The sequence below is a fragment of the Sycon ciliatum genome, chromosome 13, assembly GCF_964019385.1.
Source record: "Sycon ciliatum chromosome 13, ocSycCili1.1, whole genome shotgun sequence".
Taxonomy (NCBI): domain Eukaryota; kingdom Metazoa; phylum Porifera; class Calcarea; order Leucosolenida; family Sycettidae; genus Sycon; species Sycon ciliatum.
The window spans coordinates 2,445,566-2,458,710 of NC_088655.1; positions in this window are offsets into that span (position 1 = coordinate 2,445,566).

Below are 13,145 nucleotides of genomic sequence, written 5' to 3' on the forward strand. Positions count from 1 at the left end.
ATGTCGGATGGTTGACCTCGAAATAGAGGGAGAGGAGCAGTTGCTCTTGGTCAGCAGTCCACTTCATGACGAGAGATGAAAAACTAAGTTTTCCAAGATCCAAAAGATCCAACAACGACAACGCCGAAAAAGTTGCACTACCGCTTTTGTGTTTCGCCACCAATTTTTTGGTTGTGGCGCTTTTGAGATTGCCGCCGTGGCGCCAGTGGCGCCAGGCGCAGTATCCATGGTGATCCGGGGATATCCCAACCTTTGTGGTGCAGCTTTGGTGGTGTCGCAAAAGCGCCATGCATGTGTGACCGGCGCCTAAGGTGGCTGGGGCGGTACAACTTTTTAAGGGTCAGTTTGATTACATTTTGACTGCATTTTTGAGTTTATCGGCAAGGTGGAGATGAAATTTGAAAAAGTTTTATGAAAGGTCCGTGAAAAAATAACGCGAACCATTCATAAAACGTTTTCAAATTTTGTCAAAAAGTAAATATAAAACTATAGGAAGCTAGAGAAGGCTATTCTCCAGAGATTCACCAGAAAACATTTTCAAATTTATTTATTTATTTTATTCCAAGCAATACATGGCTGGGGTAGCCAATGACCACTTTGGGTGGCGATTGCAGGGTTTTTATAGCCAACCATGGCTAACATGGAAAAGAGTAAGAAGTCAAAAAGAAAAGGAAAAGAAGAAAGAAGCAAATATGGACTGAAATTGTGGTCTACTTGTCAAGCAAGGCGTTCCTGAATGCTGCTTAAGTAGAAAGGCCCTTTGTCGCCTGGTGCAGCTTAAGCCAATGCAAATAGCCATCGAAAAGGGGGGAGTGTAGCAATGCAGAAGAGTGGGTTAGAGGAGGGGAGAGTTGGTTCCTAGTGGAGTTATCCCGTCGGAACAAGTCAAATGGTTTAAGATGCGGGGGTATTTGGAAAGTCGAATACGATGGATAAGACAGCACATCATGATTCGTCGTCTTTCTAGGAGAGGTCTGGTCGAGGATAACATATATAGAGCGACACTAGAAAGGGACTTGGGCATATGATAAAGAATCTTAAGGAGGGAACGATTGTGAGTTTCCAGTTTCTGCTGTTGGGCAATAGATAGATTTGTCCAGGAAGTACAGCAGTAGTCAAAATTCGGCAAGATATATGCATTATAGAAAAGAGCACGACAGCTGTCAGGAAGATGGGCGCGGTGTGAGTATATTATACCTATGGCTTGACTAGTGTTCTTACATATGTGGGCAACATGGTGAGTCCAGGAGAGATTAGTGTCAAAAATGACACCAAGATGCCTGTGATGATCTACATATTCTATGGAAGTGGTGGAGAAATGGAATACTAGGGGAGGGAGAGGGTAGTAGAGAGTAGTAGACAGAGGGGGAATGATCATTACCTTGGTCTTCCAGACGTTCGGTTTTAGCTTCCACAATGCCATCCACGAGGTGATATCCGTGATACCCGTTTGGAGGTCTAATATAAGACGGGAAACAGAGGGACTACTGCGCAGCATACAAGTGTCATCTGCAAACAGAGACACGCCAGGGTTGAGGACAGGGAGGTCGTTGACGAAGGCCAAGAAAAGTATCGGTTCTAGAGTGGACCCTTGCGGTACACCAGAGCAAATAGGGATAGAATCTGAGAGGACTGGACCAAGCTTGACTGATTGAGTCCTATTGTTTAGATAGGAGGTGAGCCACGACTGCAGGCGTCCGGTGACCCCATAAGCATGCAGCTTGGCTAGTAACCCCCTATGCCAAACTGAGTCAAACGCTTTCGCCAGGTCGAAGAAACACAGGCCAAGGTAATGGCGGCGGTCTCGGAGGGTGCACAGTCTCTGGACAAGGTTGGTTAGATGTAGAGAGGTAGAGTCACCATGGCGGAACCCAGATTGCATATCATGGAGCAGAGGTGCCAGATGATGGTACAGCCGTTCATAGACGACTCGCTCAAGTATCTTGGAGCAGGTGTTCAGCAGAGAGATTGGGCGACAGTTACCAAGATCATGTCTGCTTCCCTTGTTCTTGTATATGGGCACAACCACAGCATATTTCCAGGCAGAGGGGAAAACGACAGGGAATTATTGAAGATAAGGGAGAGAGGATAGGAGATAGAAAGTTTCAAGGCCTTCAGAATCTCGTTGCTTATACCGTCATAGCCTGGGGACTTCCCTGTGGGGAGTTTCTCAATATAGCGAATCACGGCCTCGGAGGAGATGACAATGTTTGAGAGGTTCGAGGCCGGAGAAGGGAGATGAGACAGATCTGGGACGGGCCAGTCAGGATCATCCTGTGTGCCAACCCCTGGTTGTGATGAAGCCGAGACCCAAGGTCGGCAGAGCATCCCAGACCACGCCACCACTCCCCTTATTCATGGCTCACACATGACGGGTTTACGTGGCTCTAGTAAAAAAAACCAAAAAAAACCGTACAAAGTGCTCGTTGAGAACAGCTGCCATCTCAGCAGGATTATGTGTGAGGGTGTCAGCGGAGGTGGTCATTGCTGAGGGTGCAGGGTGATGCGAAGACACCAGACAGGGAGCGGACAAATGAGTAAAGCGACGGGCGGGCTGAGTTAGTGAGTTTGCTTTGGAGTGACTGAATTTATCTTTTGTGAGCACGTCGAGAGAGGTGCTTGACCAAATTGCGTTGGGCCTTATAGCGAGCAAGGTTTTCTGCTGTGGGGAACTTCCTGTAGATGCTATAGATATTCCGTGTATTGATGACTGCATTTAATACTGAGGTCGTCAGCCAGGGTGGACGTGCTGGCCTGTCGACGGAACGACCCTGTGAAGAGGGGCGATTAATAGGAGAAGCTGGGGACTGATACTTAGCGAGAGCAGCAGAGAGTTCAGATGAGAATCTCTTGCATGCTTCGTCAATGCTTGTGTTACCAAGAAGCTCCCTCCAATCCACGGAAGTAAGCTGCTGGTTTATACAGTTCCACTGGTCATTTGTAATCGTACGGAAATGATAGCGGGGCGGTGAACGGCCGATCAAGTCATCTGGCGTGGACGGTAAGCGCTCATAGGCTGTACCTGATGCAGGAGAGAACGTTGGTGCTTGGTGCCTTGCCGATAAACTCAAAAATGCAGTCAAAAATTTCCCAAAAAAGTTGTACTGCCCCAGCCACCTTAAACTCAGGTAGGCGGGCAATGGTGCGGACCTCACCAGGGAGAGCGTTCCACAGCAGAGCACCAGCACCAGAAACTGTCCACTGACCGCAGCGGCTACGGTTTGCCTGGCTTAGTAGACCATTGGACTGCTGATGGCCGGTAGGGTTGCCTTGGGCCGGGGTCAGAAGCTGGGTGAGCACAGGGCTGGTGCTGGCGTGGATGCAGCGCCAGATGGTGATCAATATTGTCTGCCTGTAGAGCTCGCTAACATGGTACAGGTAGTGAGCAGTGAGCAGCTTCTGCATGGCTGTCGGGGCGGGTTGCCATCGATACAGCGGATGGCTCTGTTTTGCGAGGTTTGCAGTCGTTTCAGTTGATCCTCTCGCATTGCGGCTGAAAAGCAGCAGGAGCCGTAAAGCAATTCGGGCATTATGACAGCCTTCACATACACCTGACGAGAGCGTCTTGATAGGCTTCGGCGTGCGCGCCACAAGGCGGCAATTTTCTTGGTAACCATGGTGACCACATAGTTTACATGGGTGTCCCATTCTAGGCGATTGTCAAGGTGAACGCCGAGGTAGCGCGCAGAAGACGCTGAAGGGAGAAGACAGTCGCCGCTTTTGACTGTTACTTCCTGTACATGCTGCTGGGGAGAGATAGTCAGAGCCTGGCTCTTGGCGGCGTTCAAGATGAGGCCTCGAGACTTCAGGCAATCGGCAGGAGCAGTTGCCGCTGTCGTGAGGGTTCTGTACGCTTCCGCACACACACATACACACACATGCGCGCGCGCACACACGCACACGCACACACACGCACACACACACAGCTGAAAGAGAATGCATGAATATAACCTTGTTAGGAGTACAGTTTGACGATGGTAAGGGATGAGGTGTAGGTAAAACTATCTATCAACCTTGTCAATACAACCTCTACCTATCATGTGTTCAGTTTAGTATTTGTATGAGATTTCTACGTGTGTATTGTGTTCCATGATGAAGGTATTTGATACAGTGTGATATAGTGGAGTATTGAAAACACAGGAGATAATCTATGTATAGTGTTTATGATGATTGAGACCTGGACATACCTGTCATGCCCATGTCAATCTATCCACTTCTGCCTGGCTTAGCTTGTCTGACACTCTGTCCGTTATGTATGGAGTACCGCAATGTTCAATACATGCTGACCTTCATTTCTCACACTCTACATATCTGATATACACATGACGTAATATGATATGAATAAACTACTACCTACCTTCTCCTGAACCACACGTAGGAATCTTGTTTGCACATGACAGTTGACACTGCTGCTCTGGCCATCTCTGACATCTCGCTGGATCATCTTGTCACGCGTAGTGTTGCGGGCTGGCATCAACACCACTGTTCTAGCTATATACGTACTTGCATACAAACCATAATGTCTAGTGATAACAACACTACATTCATTCATTCCCAGAACGCTTTGCTGTACCGCAGTCATTTCTCATCACTAAGTCAAGAGACGGCTGAGGGAAAGTACATACTGCATCTGGACAACGACACGAGATTGAGAAAGATCACCACCACCACCAACAGAGGAACTACCAGATATGAAAAAGAAAATGGGTTACGGAGATTGAAGGAAAATATCGATAGAATTTCCAAGAGAAAGACCGAGAGAGAGGGGGGAGAGAGAGAGAGAGAGAAAGAGAGAGAGAGAGAGAGAGAGAGAGAGAGAGAGAGAGAGAGAAAGAGAGAGAGAGAGAGAGAGAGAGAGAGAGAGAGAGAGAGAGAGAGAGAGAAAGAGACAGAGAGACAGATAGAGAGACAGAGAGAGAGACAGAGAGAGAGACAGAGAGACAAAGACAGAGAGAAAGAGAGAGAGAGAGAGAGAGAGAGAGAGAGAGAGAGAGAGAGAGAGAGAGAGAGAGAGAGAGAGAGAGAGAGAGAGAGAGAGAGAGAGAGAGAGAGAGAGAGAGGGAGGGAGAAGGAGAGGGAGAGAGAGACAGAGAGCGATGTGGCGTCCACGTTTAGTATGGATCATCGTTGACGTTGGGGTGAAGCGGTCCGTTACCCTGGAGCAGTTCCGAAGCGCAACACCAACACAACAAATGTATCTTCTACCTCTTCTCCCTTACGAACATACTTTCTCATTTTCCATACTTACTTAGGAGACTCCCTTCGATAGGCATCTAATTGCCTCTGGAGGATCCGTGGAATAGAAATCAATCAATCAAAAAACAACCAGCATTGGGAAAGAGATGGGAGAAAAGACAATGTAGACATTATGACAAGACAACGACTATCCACAAGACTCTATCCTAGCATGCAAGCAACATGCCAATTCAATTGTTGGCCGCTCCGGTTCACGTTCCGATCTTAACCAACGCGAAGCAGAATCTATGGAGGTTGAGCGACGACGACTCGGTTCAACGGCAGTTCATCCTTGAACCGTCACGACGAACGTGGCCTTCTCCGTGTTGTCCTCACCATATCTAGTGAACAGTTCACTGAGACAGTCGCAGACCAACGGTCCCTTGCCATTGTCTCTGCACACATACAAAGAGAGACCCGAGGACGTCATTTTGCCACAGCAACTTGAGTTTTCTCCTTCAGCAGCAAGACGGCAACGAGGCAGTGCAGCTCCAGCTCGACACGACAGCATTCCGAGTTCGCCAAATACACCAAAACCGTCATCAAGCTTTGTCAGCTCGACCGTCAGAGAAGAGGATTTACGCTCGCGCACCCACACGATTGGGCTTACTGAACTACAGGACGTACGGACAGATCTCGCACTCTCAGACTGCTTGCCCGCAGCGCAGAGATGACTTGTGCAGCACCTGCGCGCGACCGATCTATTCACCGACGAGGATAGGCGCCTCATCGCCATATCCGGCGACATTCTCCACGCAAGTGCGCAAGCTGGTTCCGCTCCCAAAAGGAGACAAAAGGCCACTAGCGGTGGGAGTTACAATCGATAACACAGAGGAAGAGGTAGAGACCGCGGTACACAGCGTTACGGGTAGGTGTGATCATCGTAGACACAACGGAATGGGCAAGGATCGGTGCTTGGGCAATTATCCTTGACTGGTTGAGCAATGGTTTTCCAATAACATTCAAACAGTCCCAGCCAGAGTTCCACGAAGGTAACAGGCCAATGACGAAGAAGAGCAAAGAGTTCATCACAGCTCATATACAAGAATTACTCCTACAGGGAGCAATTGAGAAGACACAAACACCACCATATTGCACCTCTCCAATAGCAACGCTGCCAAAGAAAATATTTATGGAAAACTAAGTATTATTTTGAACCTAAAGCGCCTGAACCGGTGTGTAGTTGCATCACGCTTCAGGTACGAGAAACCTGGCCACGCTGCAGGAGATCATAACCAGGAGACTGGTGTAGCTAGCTGAACCTGCAAAACGGTTTGTTGCACGTGTCGATACACACAGAGTGTCGGCCATACCTTGGGTTCCAGTGGAACAGTAGCTATTACCATTATCGCGTCCTTGCATTCGGACTATCAACCAGACCGTGGGCAGTCATGAAAACCATGCGGGAAGTAATGAGGCACATAAGATTGTCACTGGGTGCCAGAGTAACGTCCTACGTAGACGATTGGTTGCTTATCACGGCTTATCTCCTGGAGTGCACCTTGCTAACAGAGCAAGTGACGGCGCTGTTTCGCCAACTCCAACTCCAGATCGACAAGGAGAAGTCTTCACTTCATCCAGGTCAGAGTGTGGTGTAACTGGGGATACGTTGGGACACGTCATCACGCCATGTGCTGGTCCTAGTGCCGTCAGACAAACTGCGCACGACTCACAGGACAAAAAGCCGCCTGCTGAGAGATTCTCACGAGAGACCAGTCCATGCACGAGTCGTTGCACAAGTTGCTGGACGAATAACTGCAGTGACAAAGGCTATTACGCCAGCAAGACTCATGCTACGGGCATTATACGGATACGTGGCGAAGGCTCGCAGCCTACACAGCCTACAAACGCGTAAAATGACAACACCTTCCCCAAGCGTAACGATGACAACGGATGCCCCGGACTACGGATGGGGCATGAGGTTGTAGCACGGCATGTCGACGAGAAGCTTCTGGCCGAACCCACGTGCCACGCATATCACGGAGAAATAGATAACGGCAGTAGTGTTATCGCTGAAGACCATGGAACAAGCAAACCCAGCGCTAATCAAGGACAAGATGGTGATGATCAGGTCAGACAGTGTAACAACAGTCTACCAGCTAAACAACCTGGGGGAACGCTAGGAAGCTATGATGGCCGTAACTCGTCCAATCAATGTCATAACGTCGCGGCTCAAGACAACCCTCCTGGCAAAGCACATCCCAGCTGCAGACAATCACGAAGGGATCGCCTCAGGCGCATAGGAGAGCCCAGCGACTGGTCACTGAACCGCGGTATCTTCCAGAAAATACACAGAGAACTGTAACCAGACGATGTGGATCGCTTTACCAACTGTCATATCACACAGTTACCTTCATACAACTCACGGTGGTTGGACGAGGAGACGGAAAGCAGTAGATACACTCCAGCAAGACTGGACGGGAACCCCCAGCTATGTCAATCCTCCGTTTCCACCCGAAACAGGGGTTAACGTAAACAGTGATTGCCCCCGTCTGGCCCGCACAGCCCTGGTACCAACAATTCGTAGGCATGGCGATGGAACCATCGCGGATAAACACGAATCTTTTGGAGCCCCGGCTATAGCATCGTTCCGCCAGTCAGAGCTTCTACACAACAGGAAGTGGGCTATGGCAGCATGCAAGGTCTGTCTAGACAACAGGCAGCGGAGAGCATTCCAAACATTTTCTTTTAACCCTTTCACCGCGAAGGACGTATATTTACGTATGATGTGTGCACCTATCGTACTTGGCTCGGTATCACAGAATTGCAGCTGACCTGATCAGTTTCTGTGGTGATAAAGTTTGCCTGATCTTGGACCTCGTAAGCAGCTTCCTCGAATTCGTAACCAGATCATCTTCTCGACCAGAACCAACACTTCGGCTAGTCCGTGTCGCCGTTGCGTTCCTGGCTGACATACGGGGTAGCCCAATACCAGATATCGCAGTACTGCACCGTGTTCGTGTACACACAGGTCTTGTGACATCTCGTACATCGAAGCCGCGCCAGACAACGCCGAGCGCTGACGTCTAAAGGAGTATGACGTACATTCGTGACATTGGCCTATCAGTGGAATTGCCGGTTACAGAGCTATATGCACAAAGACTTTGACACTGCTTTGCCTCTCAGCCCTGTGCCGGCCATCAGATGTAGCATTAGTCCCAGTACCAGCCATCTATCTCCACACCAGCGATAACGACACAGAAACTAGCAAATATGCTAGCGCTCGACTCAGGTTAGGCGGCATCGCATGGGTCGAGGCTGGCTTGGAAATAAACTTCTTGGGTTCCAAAGGGGACAAGGGTATGTGAAGCAATGCAGTGGTGATCGAGCATGCTACAGAACTACGCCCCGTTGCCACATAGTGACAGTACATGAACAAAACTGCGGCTGCATGGGAAAACCGATAGACAACCACCCCGTGTTCATCACACTCAGACAGCCATATAGAGGATTGGTGTCCGCTTCAACCGCACAATTGTTGTCACAGACGCTCAAACACTCCGGCCAGCAGCAAGGAATCTCTGCTCGATCACTCCGCCCTACCGGAGCACGAAAGGCAATTGCAAGTTCCGTCGAGCTCAGTCTGGTCCAGCTCCGTGGGCGGTGGAAAAACTAAGATGCATTCCAGCGACATTTTTCCGGAATCACAAGTCCAGCTACAGATGCCATCCTTTCATGACATGATAATAATTATATTCCTTTACGGCTTACCTGTTTCGAGCATAAACAGATTCTAGTCATCACTCCAAACATATTGAACTTTGCCATGCATCCATCATTCTTTGTGTCCCATCCCTGCATCTCATTTCACTCACCATAGTAGCAGAGGGTTGCTGTGTAGATAACTGGTATTACTTTAGCAATATAGTTACCACACAACAGCCCGGTACTTTCCCTCAGTGACAATCTACACAATTGTTTTGCTGTTTTCGCGTTGGATCTCAGGACACTGCTTCCTGTGGCCGGAATTTGGTGGAACTTTCGATACTGTCAAATCAGATTGTCTGGCGTTTTTTTAATAAAGAGAAAAGCAGCACGACGTGACATGGACCCATTCTCGACGAAACGTACAAACCGTACACCCCCAGCAGATCACACACCTCCTGCAGAAACGAGGCTCTGCTGACAGGGGTGCACTGGAACATCCGGGCACGCAATAGGATCGCCCTGGGAGTCCCTCAACGCCTAACACACTAATACTTGTCGTAATGTCACTTTAGCTCTTAAAAATATTTGTAAGGAAAGGGTTTGCTCCCCACACCGGAGCTCGCGCTATTCCGCCGACTTTACTTGACACTTGACACTTGTGGGGAGCAAACCCTTTCCTTACAAATCATCGCCGAGGTCGCAACCACTACTTCGTAAAAATATTTGTAGTCTCAGAAATAAGGTTCAGGATATTCACAAACAAATAACCTACGTGGAGATAATAATTTTAATATAGCTATGAATAGGATGAAGGCCGCAGACATCACGCAACTACGTTACTTGTTTGACATGTATTACTGTGTACGCAGGCACAGTGGGTTGGTCAAAGACCATGATTGAGATACGAGAGGTACCTGGTTCAAGTGTTGCCTGGGAGCGGTTTTTTCCAGCCGTGCTGCTACCCACAGTCAACTGGGAACTTGTGGCCAGGCACAAGGGGTACATGGATGCAGCTAATGGGGTCGTTCTCGGCACTTGTGCCAGTGGTTGTGAGGCTTACCCACTCACCCCCACCGTTAGGCGCTGCATCTGCCGCTAGGGTTTATCGGGTGTTAGCGGCCGTCGTGAGTTCCCTTTGGGAACGGACACGATAATTTACTTTATTTACTTACTGTGTATTTTATAACAAAAATATTATTGAAAACCCAGAATCGATTTTCTCGTTCCTATCATCAGTGGGAAAAACGGAACTAAGGTTACAACCAAAGAAACTGAAGTTAAGTACTGTACATAGAAAGGTGTTAGAAATAACATCAAGATACAAGTGCAATAAAACCACTAGAGGAAACGCAAGAAAGGTAACAAGATTACATAACCAAAGGCGAGAAGGCACTGAACGAAGTGTCAATCTACGAATACAACTTCAGTGCAACAATGTGCTCTTTCTGCTTACACAAAACAGGCTTATGAATACGTATACAAACTGCCTCTAGGACTTTGAACTGTTGGACATAACGCGCACGACACAGTACAGAAAAATGAGAGTCATCATACACACCAAGACAGTCAGGACGAGATAACAAGTGTAGATACACAGCTGACTTCTTACGATCAACACATTCAGCAGCTAGCAAACGGGAGACAAGTGGTCTGTACTGAAACGGAGGATGGGACGGATGATCAGAGGATGGAAGAGGAATTGGATGACGAAACGGTTGGTGAGGAGACAGAGGACGAGGCAGATGATGGTGGTGATGATGATCATGAGGATGACGAGCGGAACGAGGAAGAGGACGAGGAGATGGACGAGGAGGAGTCGGGTGGGAAGGAGCGAGATGAGGCGGATGAATGTGTTGATCGTAAGAAGTCAGCTGTGTATCTACACTTGTTATCTCGTCTTGACTGTCTTGGTGTGTATGATGACTCTCATTTTTCTGTACTGTGTCGTGCGCATTATGTCCAACAGTTGAAAGTCCTAGAGGCAGTTTGTATACGTATTCATAAGCCTGTTTTGTGTAAGCAGAAAGAGCACATTGTTGCACTGAAGTTGTATTCGTAGATTGACACTTCGTTCAGTGCCTTCTCGCCTTTGGTTATGTAATCTTGTTACCTTTCTTGCGTTTCCTCTAGTGGTTTTATTGCACTTGTATCTTGATGTTATTTCTAACACCTTTCTATTTACAGTACTTAACTTCAGTTTCTTTGGTTGTATCCTTAGTTCCGTTTTTTCCCACTGATGATAGGGACGAGAAAATCGATTCTGGGTTTTCAATAATATTTTTGTTATAAAATACACAGTAATACATGTCAAACAAGTAACGTAGTTGCGTGATGTCTGCGGCCTTCATCCTATTCATAGCTATAATTATATTCACAAACTCTTGCACTATCATAAAATTCACATTCTACCCATTAACGAGACACACCTGGACAGCAGCATTCCCGATTCTCTTTTACACGTTCCTGGCTACACATTGTATCGACAAGACAGAGATCTACATGGCGGAGGAGTATGCATGTATGTACACGCGTCTCTTGTTTCCTCTCCCGCCCCAACGCAATGTATACCGGGAGTGGAGTGCATATTTGTACGTGTTCGCATACCGTCTTCCAAACCCAAATCCAACGAGCTGGTTGTGTGCAGCGTGTACCGTCCACCCAACGCAAAGGTCGAGTTCTGGGAACTCTTCAGCCTTCAACTCGACAACATTCTACGTCAGTTTTCGAACATTATTGTCCTGGGTGACCTGAACACGGATGTTCTGCAGCCTCGCAGTGGACACTACAAACATCTCCGGAATATGTGTTGCGAGTTTGATCTCAGGAATGTTGTCACTTGTTGTGAACCCTCTAAGATTCTCTAAATTGTCAGGATCGTACGACCACACGGCACGAGGACAACATTGCGACGAATACAATGCCATAAGCGCGAAGGCCTTTCCCAATTGAGAACTGGTGGTTTGCAACATTCTCCCCACCAAAGGGCTTCTCACCGCCGTACAACAATGCACACAAGTCAAAAACGATCCGGGGCTCTGACTATGCGCCCAGAACGTGTCATCTCCTGCTGCCGTGGTGGTGGTAACGGTGCTGACGTTTCATACGCTGGCTGCTGAGGGACGATAGCAGGTTGAGCGGTATCTGCAGGCCCAGGAGCCACGTCCTGTGACGATACTTCTAACGGCACTAACCTTTGGATCGGCCTCAACAGGGTACTGGTACTCAACTTAACCTTGGCAACACGACGCTTACCATCTCGACCAGGGAATAACTCGATGATCCGTCCCAAACGCCAGAACTGTTTGCGCTTGGTATCATCGAGAACAAAGACCACATCACCCACAGCTAAAGGGCGCGACATGGTCTGTTGGTGTTTGTTCAGCTGACTTAGGTACTCCACCTCCCAACGATTCTTGACATGCTCCAGTGTCCGACTGAGGTAACGCAATCTCGATGACATCTGCGCAGCGTCCAGGGTACCTGCTGGCTTCTCTGACGACATCCAGATGTCACCCATCATCATTGCAGGGGTTACTGGTGGCTCATCCAGGCTATCAGACACATAAGTTAGCGGACGACTATTCACCACTGCTTCAACCTCATACAAGAGGGTCTCAAGCTCCTGGACCTTCAGAAACGCTGTTCCCATTACCTTTTTCAAGGCACTCTTCACTGTACCAACCATTCTCTCATAGAAGCCTCCATGCCATGGTGCAGCTGGAGGATTGAACATCCATGGCACACTCAGTTTGTCAGATGCCGCCTTGAACGTTGTAGCGTTGTCAGACCTGATCCGAGACGGCAAACTACGTCTCGCGACAAACTTCCGAAATGCTATCAAGAATGACTCAGTACTTAAACTATCGACCACCTCCAAGTGAACTGCTCTGGTGGTGGCACACACAAACAATGCTATCCATACCTTCGGAGATGACTCACCACGGCGCACGTACAACGGACCAGCATAGTCGATGCCGGTAGTTGCGAACGGCCTCGCGTGAACAACTCGGTCTTCCGGCAGCGGCGGGCAGACTTCTGAGGCAGCCTTAGCCTTGTAGCGGCGGCATGTAACACATCGCTGAGTAATGTTGCGTAGCGCTCGCCGACCACCGATAATCCAAAATTTCTGACGGATGAACGACAAGACTCCTTCTACACCTTGGTGCATCCTTTCAACATGCATTTTCTCCAACAGCAACTCGGTCAGATGATGTTTGCCTAACAGGACTGGGTGCTTGGCTCCATACGCCAACTCGCTGTGC